General features: G+C 54.7%; 1 protein-coding gene across 10 annotated transcripts in view; it reads right to left on the bottom strand.

The window, feature by feature from the left end:
• ATP9B (ATPase phospholipid transporting 9B (putative)) overlaps nt 1-12,896 on the bottom strand; it is a 250,847-nt gene that overhangs the window by 98,097 nt on the left and 139,854 nt on the right. The window lies entirely within an intron of this gene.

The following is a 12,896-nucleotide window of genomic DNA, read 5'->3' as shown; positions in this document are numbered from 1 at the left end:
ATTTTCAGTACCTATAATACGCGGAAGCACACCGCTTCCTCCCATCTGCCTGTCACTGCGACAATAGACTCAAGCAAGCTTCAGCGTGCGTGTCCTCCCAGAGCTCAGGGGCCCACGCTGGGCCCACGCTCTATCCTGGGGCTCGGCTCGAGAAGAGCCCGTGCGCACGTGTGGGTGCACGCGCCACATCTGTGTGAAGTGCAGGGATTTAATGTGGCCTGTTTGGAAACTCCCCGTCCGATTTTCATCTCGAGATGCAGAACCAGAGCCTGACTGTGGGCGGCGGGCACTCGGGCAGAGCTGGCACCTCTCTGGGAGGGTGTCCGTCAGCCAGTCTAGCACCACGTGACCACAAACCTTCCCACGTGGCTTTCTGAAGCTCCTACAAGGCGCGACACATCTGGGCCCAAGGGGTCTGTGCCTGAAAGCCCCCTTCGCTTCCGAGCCATCTGCACGGGCGGTTCAGGGCAGGCTCAGCAGGCGGCCTGGCGGGGACGCCCTCCCTGGACCTGCCCTGCCCAGGCCACGGCGGGAGCAGGAGAACTGCTCATTCTTGTTCTTCCTCAGGTGACAAAATTGCATGTACTTATCTATCCCCTGATCGGATTTTTACCTTTACTTTTTATTCCCCCACCTATGTTCCAATCTAAGGCAAAACGAGGCTACAGGATAGCTGACTTGGCTGTTGAGCTGCCCCCCATCTCACAACCAGAGGGCACGGGAACTGCCGGCCCTTTAGCCACTGGGCACACACATCACCATCTCAGCATGGGAGGCAGAGGAAGGAAGCCGAATTTCAAGTCGATCAAACCTGCTGCCCACCCACGTCCATAGCTCGTGAGAGCAGAAGGGTGGCCCAGGGCTGGCCGGGAGGGTCGGGGGCGGGCTGCGCCCACAACAAACCGGGGAGCTGACCCCGGCCCCCCCAACTCCGTGAGTAGACGCGGCTGGGGAAAAGTCCGGATGCGGCCGAGCACCTCCAAAGCGACCACCCCTCCCTCCCAAGGTCGGGATGGTACGGAGCCAGAACAACAAGGGCGGGACGGGCCCGGTCAAGGGCACGCTGCACTCTGGCTCCAGCACAGCAGCCCGCAGGGCTGCCAAACGGGAGGCACGCTGTCTCCGCACCCACATGTCAGGCACCCAAGGTCAGCCTCCCTCACACTCGCGCCACGGCAGCCCCGTGGCCCCACAGGATTAGTAGACCTGAGCGGCAGCGGTGAAGAGGGCTATCGGCGGCCAGACAGGGTAGTTCTTATTTGTTTAAGTTTATTTATTTTGAGAGAGACAGAGCAAGCGGGGTAGGGGCAGAGAGAGAGGGGGACAGAGGATCCGAGGCAGGCTCTGCACTGTCAGCACAGAACCCGATGCCGGGCTCCAACTCATGAGCCGTGAGTTCATGACCTGAGCCGAAGTCAGTGGCTTGACCGAGCCACCCAGGTGCCCCTAGACAGGGTAACTTTTGACATGGCAGTGCTCGACATCTGATTGGGGATGTACTGTTAAAATGCAAAGTATGCATTTAATATTTTTAATGGGAAGCCAATTTGGGAATAAAAAGTTCACTGCAATTACACTTTTATAGAGCAGTAAACAGAAAATGAAATTCTTATTTTATCTTTTTTTTTTTTTTTTTAACATTTATTTATTTTTGAGACAGAGAGAGACAGAGCATGAACGGGGGAGGGGCAGAGAGAGAGGGAGACACAGAATCGGAAGCAGGCTCCAGGCTCCGAGCCATCAGCCCAGAGCCCGACGCGGGGCTCGAACTCACGGACCGCGAGATCGTGACCTGAGCTGAAGTCGGACGCTCAACCGACTGAGCCACCCAGGCGCCCCAGAAAATGAAATTCTAAGAAGGTAACAACTGAAACAGCATCAACAAAGTCTACATACATACTTACAAGTAAATTGAACAAAACGTGTATAAAACTCTACAAAGAAAAATCCTAAGACATTATCGAGGAACTTAAATAACACCTGAATGAACGTGGGATACACAGCATGTGTCAAAGTTCTCTGAAGATTAGAAGCAATCCGAGCCAAAGCCCCTGCAGTAACTGAAGATCATTAGCACAGAAGCTGATGAACATGAACAGAGCCATCGGAGAAGAAGGTCCGGACGCACACCCACCGCACACAGACGTGCACCCACACCTGCGGCACCGGGGAAAGGACAGGCCGTCAAGACGGTTATGGGTCTGCTTCCTCACACCAGACACGAGAATAAACTCGAAACGCACGAAAGACCTAAATGTAAGACGGGAGCCGTCAAAATCCTCGAGGAGAAAATAGGCAACAACCTCTCTGACCTCGGCCGCAGCAACTTCTTACCTGACACGTCTACGGAGGCAAGGGAAACAAAGCCAAAAATGAACTATTGGGACCTCATCAAGACAAAAAGCTTCTGCACAGCGAAGGAAACCATCAGCAAAACTAAAAGGCAACCGACGGAATGGGAGAAGATACACGCAAGCGACATATCAGATGAAGGGTTAGTATCCAAAATCTATAAAGAATTTATCAAACTCAACACCCAAAAATACAAATAATCCAGTGAAGAAATGGGCAAAAGACATGAATAGACACTCTCCAAAGAAGACGTTCAGGTGGCCAACCGACACACGAAAAAATGCTCAACATCAACATCATCATCATCATCATCATCATCATCATCATGGAAATACAAATCAAAACCACAATGCGATATCACGTCACACCTGTCAGAGTGGCTAAATTAACAACTCAGGCAACAACAGATGTTGGCGAGGATTCGGAGAAAGAGAATCTCTTTTGCACTGTTGGTGGCAATGCAAGCTGGTGCAGCCACTCTGGAGAAGAGCGTGGAGGTTCCTCAAAAAATTAAAAATAGAACCACCCTACTATCCACCAATTGCACTACTAGGAATTTATCCAAAGGATACAGGAAGCACTGAGTCAAAGAGGCATATGCACCCTAATGTTTACAGCAGTGCTAGCGACCATAGCTAAAGTATGGAAAGAGCCCAAATGTCCAGACACATGAATGAATAAAGAAGATGTGGTCTGTATACAATGGAGTACTACTCAGCAATCTAAAAGAATGAAATCTTGCCATATGCAACAACATGGATGGAACTAGAGTGTGCCAGGCTAAGCAAAACAAATCAGTCAGAGAACCACAAATACCACATGATGTCACTCATATGTGGAACTTAAGAAACACAACAGATGAACACAGGAAAAGGGAAGACAAAATAAGGCAAAAACAGAGAGGGATGCAAACAGTAAGACTCTTAAATGCAGAGAACAGACTGAGGGTTGATGAAGGCAGGTGGGTGGGGGATGGGCTAGAGGGGTGACGGGCACGAAGGAGGGCACTTGTTGGGACGAGCACCGGGTGTAATATGTGAGTGATAAATCACTAAATTCTGTTCCTGAAATAATTATTACATTATATGTTAACTAACTTTGAATTTACATTTTTAAAGAAGTAAAATATGTCAATAAATAAAACTTGACATCTAAGGAAAAAAACAAAAGGTTACGGGCCCACTGAATGTCCACGTGGGAAAACCGCAAACTGTCCCATCCCCACGCACACCAAAGAGAAAACCCAGTTTCACAGGTCAAGAGATGTGACAGAGGTAAGAAGATAAGGGAATATCTTTGGGACCTGGGGCAGAGGGAGACCTCACACCAGGAAGACAAGAGGCCAGCTGGATCAGTAGAGAACCGCTATTCCGCAAGACTCCAGGAACTCGAGGGGGGGGGGGGGTCCCACGCCCCAGCGGCCACCCGCTCAGCAGGAGACGGGAAGGACTAACGGCCCAGGGGACAAACAGCTAAAAGACACACACGGGTGCTTCTCACACCAACATGCCCGGGGCCGCCAGGAAGCTCAGGAAGGGAGCTGAGCCTCATCAGTCCTCGGGGAAATGAGGACAAAGAACAGAGGACGCGTCCCCACATATCCCTACAACGCTCCCAGCGGGAGCGGGAAAAGCAGGCGATGAGGGCGGGCACCAGGTCACGGCGGAACCGGGGCTCCCGGCACCGGGACAGACGAAAAGCGTGTCTCGACCCGGAGACTGGGATCACGCGAAGCGACCGTGAACACATCGTGCGGCCAGGCCCCCACCCGGGGAAGCACGCCTGGGCGCACGCCGACACACGCACGCCGACGTCTGCCGCAGAACCACCGGGAACAGCGAAACGCTGGCGGGGCCCGAAGGTTCCCTCCCTCGACTGCAGACGACGCACCACGCGCTCGCGGTCACACCGGGGACGCGGGCACCGACGCGGCACACGGCAGCAGCCGCGGCCGGCCTCACACACGCAGAGCCCTGCGCCCGATGAGCCAGGCTCAACACAACACGCTTCCCGAAACCGCGCTGTGCGAACGGGAGAGCGAGAGGAGTTGTGCCGCCGAGGCAGGACGGTGGCTCTGCGCGGGGAGGAAAGAGCGAGGCAGGGAAGCTCCCGGAGCGCCCTTTCCTGCCCAAGCGCCGGACGGGGAGGTGGCTCGCCGACCCGCACGCCTCAGGTTTGTGCGCTCTGGTGCACGCGTGGCAACGGAAGGTAAGAGTTACAACGGGGTAACGCAGACGCAATGCCACTCTGTTCTTGAACCCGATGCGAGGACTGACGGAAACCTTCAGCGCGGAAGCCTCCGCCGCTCCACGGCACAAGACCGAGTGCTAGGAGCGAGGCGTGTGGCGGGCGACCGCCTCGGGGGGCGACGAGGCGCAAAACTGGATCTAACGCCTCAGAAGACGCTAACGGGGAGCACCTCTGGAAGCTCAGAGAAGGAGCCGGCATACAACGGACGCGACCATCTAAGGCAGCACAGGGGCGCCCCCAGACGTCCCGCCACGGCGACCCACGCTTCCACGCGTGACCGCAAACCGCACGCCACCCGCCGCACTCCCGAGCCACACGGCATGCACGCGGCGGCACGTGGGCGCACGCTCGCCTCCCTGCTCGCGCCGTCCGGCAGCGTGACTGGGAAGGCGGTGGGGGCAAGGGGGTCTCCCTCTCTCCGGTTTCCCAACCGGGTGGTCGTGTTCAATCTACCGGTTCCTCCTCCCTCCCAGGTTCTGGAAGACTCTGGCTAATCCTTCAGCTGTCCTTTTCCTCCCTGGGCTGGCCCCCTCCTCCGGCCTGCGCGACGGCGAGGGGACACCCGTTCCCGGCGGTGTGGGAGGTTGGGGGGGGGGGGGTGGCCTGCCCCTTTCCGGGCCGGTGCTCCGACTTCCTCCGGCTTCCGTCAAGATGCTCCCTGCCTCTGGGCCGCCACGGTCTGAGCGTCACACGAGTGGGTCCCGCCTTTCCTGGCATTCACCGGGCTCGGTGTTCCTCGAGCGTCCTGGATCCGCGGCTGGCGTCTGCCACTAGTTTTAGGGAACGCTCAGCGTTACTGCTTCAGCTGCCTGTCTGTCCTCTCTGCGGCCGGTGTCCCCGCTAGGGGTGTGTTGCATTGCTCAGAGTGTCCTCACTCCTCGGGGGCTCCGCTCCAGGCTTCTGGGTCCCCCTTCCCGTTCCTTTTTCTTTCTGCTTCTCGTTCGGGAGGTCTCTCTGCGCGTGTCTTTGGGCGGAGCCTCCCCTGGGCCGTGTCCGGCCTACCGAGAAGCTCACCACCGACGATCTTCGTTTCTGTTACAGTGATTTTGATTTCCACCCCCTCCTCTTGGTCCTGAGTGTCCACCTCCCTGAAGGCAGCGTCCACATCTGCTTACCTCGGTCGCATCTCTTGACCTGTGAATCTGGGTTTTCCGTTTGATGTGGGTGGGGACGGGACAGTTTGCGGTTTTCCCATGTGGACATTCAGTGGACCCGTAACTTTTCTTTTTCCTTAGATGTCAAGTTTATTTATTGACTTAATTTACTTCTTTAAAAACTTAAATTCAAAGTTAGTTAACTCTCACACAACATCTACTTTTCCTATCAGAGCACTTAACGTGTTGACCATGGACCCTTCACGTTCCCAGTCTAACTCCAAACACGGGGTCACACAGGGGCCACACAGGGGCCCGGCCCTGCGGCTTGCTTCGTTTCGTCAGACTTTTTCCCTACCTGGCAGCGTGTCTTACGAGGTTTGTTTCAAGCCGGACATGACATACCACGTAATAGGAACTGACGTGAACAGCTTTTAGCATGAGGTTTCCTATGAATCCGGGCAGGACCTCCGGCATCCACCTCTCCGTCTCCCACCGACCTGGGCTTCCTGAGTGCGGCTTTCTCGCTGGGGACCCACTACGGCTGCACCAGCCACCCGCTGGCGTGCGCGTACAGCGTGGGACAGGAGGAGTATTCTAGAATTCCGTAACTAACTCAGGTTTTTAACGGATCTGTCACCTTCACAAGTGGGGGGCTGAGTGGGAGAGATGCCCTCCCCGGGTGGCACAAGGCCAGACAGGCTTTTCACGGTCTACGAGTAAGACACTTGCCGTTGTCCCCTCCTTGCCTTGCAGAGCAGGTGGTGTTCTGCAGGTAAAAGCCCACGAAAGTGAGCCCCCAAGACGGCAGCACCCAGGCCCCAGCCTAGGTGCACAGCCATCCTCCAGAATCTGTCACAATGAGCACTTAATTGTTCCTCCCAGTTTCCGGCTCCAGCTCAGCACATCTCAGCCTGTGTCTCCAGATTTCGGGGGACAGTCACCGGTTTTGTGGGCTCAGCTCCTTTCCACTCAAGGGCCAGGAGTGTGGGTTTCCCAGGCTGATGCTGGAGGGCACAGTGTGCTCCCGGCTTCCAGCAGGATGGAGGGGCAGTGACGAGGCCCCAGGGATGCCAGAACCACAGCTGGGAGAAACCCAAATTTCCGGTCACCCCAAGAAGAGCAGTCTCCAGGCAGGAACAAGCTGTTTCCGAGCCACTGGCCACGTTGGGGACTGTTCCTACACATTAGCTCGCTCTGAGTAACCTGCCATAAAACCCTGTCAGCAAGCCCCAACATCCGGATCCCTGCTTCTGGGGACTCCTTGCTGGAGAAAGTCACACAGCAATTTAAGACAATCCTTCTAGAAACGCAGGCTCCAGCCTCTACTAGGGCCTCAGCAACACGGATCCATCTCGCCAATGCCTTGTACGGCTTGCTCTCCAGCCTTCTCCACTCCAAATCCCCGAGGTTTCTCTCAAGGCCAGAGGCCTCTCCCCTGACTTAACTTCCTTTTCTGTTACGTTTATTTGAGAAAAAGCATGCATCAGCACAGAGACCGACGCGGGGCTCAATCCCACGGGTCACGAGATCACGACCTGAGCGGACATCAAGTCTGACACTCAACGGACCGAGCCACCCGGCTGGCCTCACTCTGACAGACAAGCACATGTCCTGCTTCATCCAGAACACGGAGCTGAGTGGCTTCTACACCCCGCTGGATGAATCTGCACCCACGGACTTCCTCCTGTCCTCTCTCCTGCCTCGTGAAACAGGAGGTCCCCCCATCCGGTTCAAGCACACCCGCCGCTTTGCTGAAGGCCTTCCCGCTTCCTTTGGGATGTGCTTCTGCAGACCTGGTCTCTCTGGAATCGTCCACCTCTTCCCTGCTACTGGCTTGGCTGGAAACATGCTTCCATGGAAACGTGGCCACACTTTTTCTGCCCTAGAAACAACAGCCAGTCCCAGAAAACCCGTCAGGCCATCCGCTCCCCCCCTCTCCTTACCTCCCTTCATCTGACTTCCACCTTCACCTTCTAGAGGTCCCCAAAGCCGCCCCAACAGTCAGATGCGTGTCTATTTTCTAGTTAGCCGCATTTGATACTGGTGATCATCCCCTCTGGCTCGAAACTCTTCTCTGATTCAACTCATAGCTCCGCCCCTTTTTGTGGCTTCTATTCCTCTGACCTATACCCTAAACTCTTAGAGGAGCACAGATCACGTCCTTGGCCCAAGCCTACTCAGTTTCCGTGAGTACAGTATCTGTCCCCACGATAGCTCTACCATGACCAGGAGATACAGGACCATATCTAATCACACCTAGAATTCTCTACCTCCGAGTATGCCAACGTTCGGGAAGTTTAGAGTGGTAGGTACCATTTTTACAGGAGGTAGGCAGGGATGTGCAAAGCATACCTGTATTTTCCTAAAACAAGTTCCTAGATATTCAATCCAGCAGAATATAATCTGGTCACATCCTACAATTAGCAATTAGTATTTCAGATTTAAATTAAATTTCATTCTGGCCTTGGCCATTCTGTTTCCGCGCCCCTACCTACCTCTAAGTTCCAGGATGGGCTGAGGGGGCTCAGTAGCAGCTGAGGACGGGGAGGCCACACTCCGCCCACTATCCGCAAGGTAGCGGCCCTGGGTGCTGGATCCCGGGGCCGGTGGTCGGCACCATGGCAGCCGTTCTCCCGGTCTTCTCCCCGGTATGCACCCTCCTGGGGGCATGGAAACCTCTGGCACTGTCCTGCGTGACTGTGAAGCCCGCAGTACTCGTGGGAGGGGCTCACATGCAGAGGACCGGGGACCAGGCTGTCTCCGGCTTGCACAGCTCCGCTGGCGGGGGCGGGGGGGGGGGTGGTCTGGGAGGCAGCAACGCCACATCCACACCTGTCTTTCGTGTCCTGTCCCGTCGAGGGCAGGCTAAGACATCGCGGGGATGCCCACGCTGGACGGTTTGCTTGTGTCACCTCTCTTTTGTACCGCCCACAAATAAACTCTACCTGGGTTCCCTGAAGACCCGACTTCTTAAATCTCAAAGCACACAGTTCTTTCAAATCAAAGTCTCAGTTCTCAAGACCATTACGTTTGTTTGTTTGTTTGTTTGTTTGTTTTAAATCTACTTAGAAACTCAAAAGCTGAGCACTAGGCTATGCATTTTTTGCTTCATGTTGATATTTTACAAATTCTAGTTCTCATGTGTCTGGTGGCAGAAAGTGGCCTGTCCAGTTTTCCCAGCGCCACTTGCCGACGCAACTGTCTTTTTTCCACCGGATATTCTTTCCCGCTCTGTTGGAGATGCGTTGGCCACACGCGTGGGGGTCCGTTTCTGGGTCCTCTATTCTGTTCGTGGACCTACTTTGAGCAGTTACGAAGCGTCGGACGACGTGCTGTACGTGAAGTGCACGACGTCACCTCCTCACTCTCGTGCCGTCCAGCCGTCTGGCGTGCGTCTCCCCTCGCTCTGGCACAGCCTTGCGCACAGCTGCACAACAACCCACCGCACCACACACACGTCCGCCCCTCAGCTCGTTCCGCCCTGGGTCGGGGGTGTGGGTCAAGCCCTCCTCGGCGGCACAGAGGGCCCTGGGTGACCCAGCCCTTGAGCGTGTCTTCAAGGACAACTCTTGCCGCCCCTTCCTTACACTCACACCAGCAGCACCCCGTCGCTCCTGGTCCGGGACCGGGGCACGTCCCCGACCTTGTAGCCCCCTCCTCGGGTCCGACCCCCCCGGGCCCCACCTCCCTCACAACCCCGGGTCGGTTAGGGTCCGTCTTCGGTGCTCCCCACACACCCGACGACGGGCAAGACTGTAACGGCCAGGTCTGTTAACGTGTGTCCCACTGGGCGGGCGACACGCTCCTTGAGGGAAGGGGGTCCGTGACCCCATGTACTTCCTTCCCTCCAGAAGCACCTGTTGTACAAAACAAGTGTTCGCCAATGACGAAGGAGCAAGTTACCAGCCCTCCAGGCAGTTCTCAGCAGAGCCGGGAGGCACTAAATACAGACTGAGCGTTTATGCTCACTTTCTCAGTATGAAACGTGTAAGGTGAATTGGTAGCAAACAGTTATAAGCAGAAGCAACTTCGTATTAATCAATAACCGCAGCCAAGAGCTCGACCTGCACCCAACGACCAAACTAACGGAGATTCAGAGCCGGCAACGAGCAGGCGTGGGCCGGGCCCCCCCTCCCCACCCACCAGGGTGACCGGAGCCGAAGGCCTCCCACCTCACCACAGAAGCCAGTACTGCAACGCTAGCAAAACAACACTTTTAGACTTCGTGAACTACTGAGATTCTCTTTAAGGGGAAATGATGGAGTTGCTCTTCATTCACTCTTAAAACCTGCATGCGGACTGTCCCTCCAGAGCACGGTGAGTGGCACTTGGAAAACAGACCCAGGCCCTGCGTACCCTCCCCCCCTCCCTCCGTCCAACGTATTGAGTCAGCGTCAAAACAGAGACGGAACACTCACAACCTGGCACGTTACACGTCCTTAAAACGATTCGAAACGTGTATTAAATGAAACTGTGCGATGACACAGATACTTTAAGATGTGCAAGAACCCATTTACTTATTGACTGGTGTTAATTAGCAACCCTAAATATCGTTGCAATCGTTATGGTTCTTCATGCAGACAGTCAAGGTTTAAGGATAGATCTCGAGTAAGAATTCGGGACTAATTAAGGAACGTGAGGGAACTTTTCAATCTGATATTCTTCTAGAATCCGGAGTGCACTCTTTGGTAACCTGACCTGACTGCCAACGAGGCTGAGAGTGCGCTCTCCCGGAGTCAAGCTGCTGCAAAGCCATCTGCATTTATCTGAAGGACAGAACCAATGCATCATCTCAGCCCGGAATAACAACTTGGAAGTAGTCATTTTTCTTTATATTGTTTGGAATTAAAAACATATTAAAAGGGTCCATTATGAAAATTCTGTTTTCTGTGTGGTGGGTTTCAGACCATGTCTGTGTCTTAAGGCTATGAATTGTAATAAAAACACAAATTATTGACTTTAACTTAGGAAAATTGTCGCTCGCGTGACTAAATACCCAACCCAAACACAATAAATCCCTCTCTAAATCGTGTCACATGCAGCCCGCTCGTCCCCACAGGTTAATGGACTTTATGCAGCAACGTGACCTTCGTCCCCTTCTCTGCTTCTCAACGGCACGTGGTTTGTGTCCCGCAGCCACGCGGCCCGGCCGCAAGCACTCCCGCGGGGAAGACAAGTTGCGGGCGTGCGGCTGCACCCACACCAACAGCCAGGTCAACAGGAATCCTCTCTGGCTGGAGGACCTAACTTTGGGCTCCAGGCCTAGTTCCCGAATCTGTTCATTAACTTTGAAGTCACTTAATTTGGAATATTAAAAAACAAAACCAAAAAAACAAAACTATCCTCAATGTCAACACAGCAACTCCTACCTCAAGTAAGTCGTTACTTATCGAGGGTTTACTATTTGTAAAATATAGGGGAAGAGAAGATAAACGTATCCACGACGCATTCCCTCTTTCGACTGTAATCTCTTTCAGGACACCGTTATCACTTCGAATCCCAAGCAGTAACAGAGGCAAAAGGCGATTCGCATTCAGTCCGGTTTACTGGATTCTGGAGTGGCAGACGGAGAAAGGGGAGGGACGTGGTTTCGACAGCGTCTCTGCCCAGGGTCCGGGGACCGCTGTTCGGCAGGAGCGGGGGTGGGGGTCGGGCTCCACGTGAACAATCAGGCCTCACGCCCGTGCCTGCCCAGGGCTTTCCGTGGATAGAGGGAGGCCCCACAGCAAGAACACCTGTTAGGCGGACACTGGAGACTGTGACCACGGAGACGGCAAAACTAAAAACACTGCTCACCAGAGAAGCGTCGCAGTCAGTCTCAGAGGGTGAGCATTTCCTCTTACGTCGATCAAAGACAAACACTATCCTGTACTCACATACAGGCTCTCAGGATGATGCTCTCAGTGTTTACTACATCTTCTGTCGGTTCTCTCAACAACTGACTCATCTGTTTGCTCCATCAGGATGCACTGAACATCTAACACGTTATGCGCTTGGGCTGAGGTCCAGAAAACGAATAAGCAATGACTTTAGCCCCCAAGAAATGAAATAAAAGTGAAAAAAAAAAACACTGGAGAATAATTAATGTGTCCCCGCCCTTTCGAAACACAACACGCGTGAATGTGCCTGAGCAGAGTGGTCCAGTCCCCCACGAGGGCACAGGCCCAGGTGGGGGGCTGGGGCCAAGCCCACGGAGGAAGGACACAGGCAAGGATGGGCTGGCCCAGATATGCTGGAGTTCAACAGGAGGAAAGGGGTGCAGCCGGCAAGTGTGGGCACTGGTCACGTAAGTAAATGCATCGAGGTACCCATAACCACATTCTCACTCTCAGGGAAAGGAGTTCCGACACGGAAGGAGAAAACTAGAAGAAACCCTATGGACCTGAACTGAAGCAGGAAGTGTGTCTGAACTCAGGGTAATCGACATACGTACATAAAAACGGGCTTCGTGGTGTGTGGATGTGCCCACATCCGTCCATCTATCCAGCCACCCACCCATCTTCCCGTCCACGCGTCCATCCACCTGTCCGTCCATCCATCTGTCCGTCCGTCTCCTTACTCTGCCCGATGCCTGGGCCTGGGTACGGCGCGTCTCGACAGCCACGAGCACACCCAGCTCCGGACCCTGACTTCCAACTCCCATTCTCTGCTGACTGCACCCGGGACGGGCTGAAGAAGCTACAAGGTGAATCTGGAACGTCTCTTTGCGGCAGAGCACACAAACAGTGTATCTCAAGTGACAGCTTTACGATAACGGGGCAGACACGGGGCTGAAGGCGCTCGGGTCTATGTGCCACTCAGGGGCGGAACAGATAACGATCCCGGAACGGGCACGAAAGACAGAGTCGGGTACGCAGCGCAGGGTCTGGGGCCCAGCGCCATCAGGGCCGTGCACTCACCTGCAGCCGCTCCCCTGCCCGGGCACCTGCCACAGCGCTTCTGCTACCCAGCTGGGCAGCCCCGCTCTCTATCACACGTGTGCACACGCCCCCCACAAATGCTCCACAGAACCTTCGAGAGAGCCACCTCTACACACTCTTTCTCGCTCCCAGTGTAAACCGTCCAGCGTCTATTGCGTCTGAGGAGCTCGGAGGGCAGGAAGCAATGTGACACAGACAAGGACACAAGCGTTACCCCAGGTGACACGGGTGCTCCCCCGTTTGCTGAGCACGAACCCCGTGCCGGGGACACACAGAC

Source organism: Panthera tigris, chromosome D3 (genome assembly GCF_018350195.1).
Source record: "Panthera tigris isolate Pti1 chromosome D3, P.tigris_Pti1_mat1.1, whole genome shotgun sequence".
In the NCBI taxonomy this organism is placed as follows: Eukaryota; Metazoa; Chordata; class Mammalia; order Carnivora; family Felidae; genus Panthera; species Panthera tigris.
The sequence above is the reverse complement of the archived record's forward strand: the minus strand, read 5'-3'. Positions and strand labels throughout refer to the sequence as shown.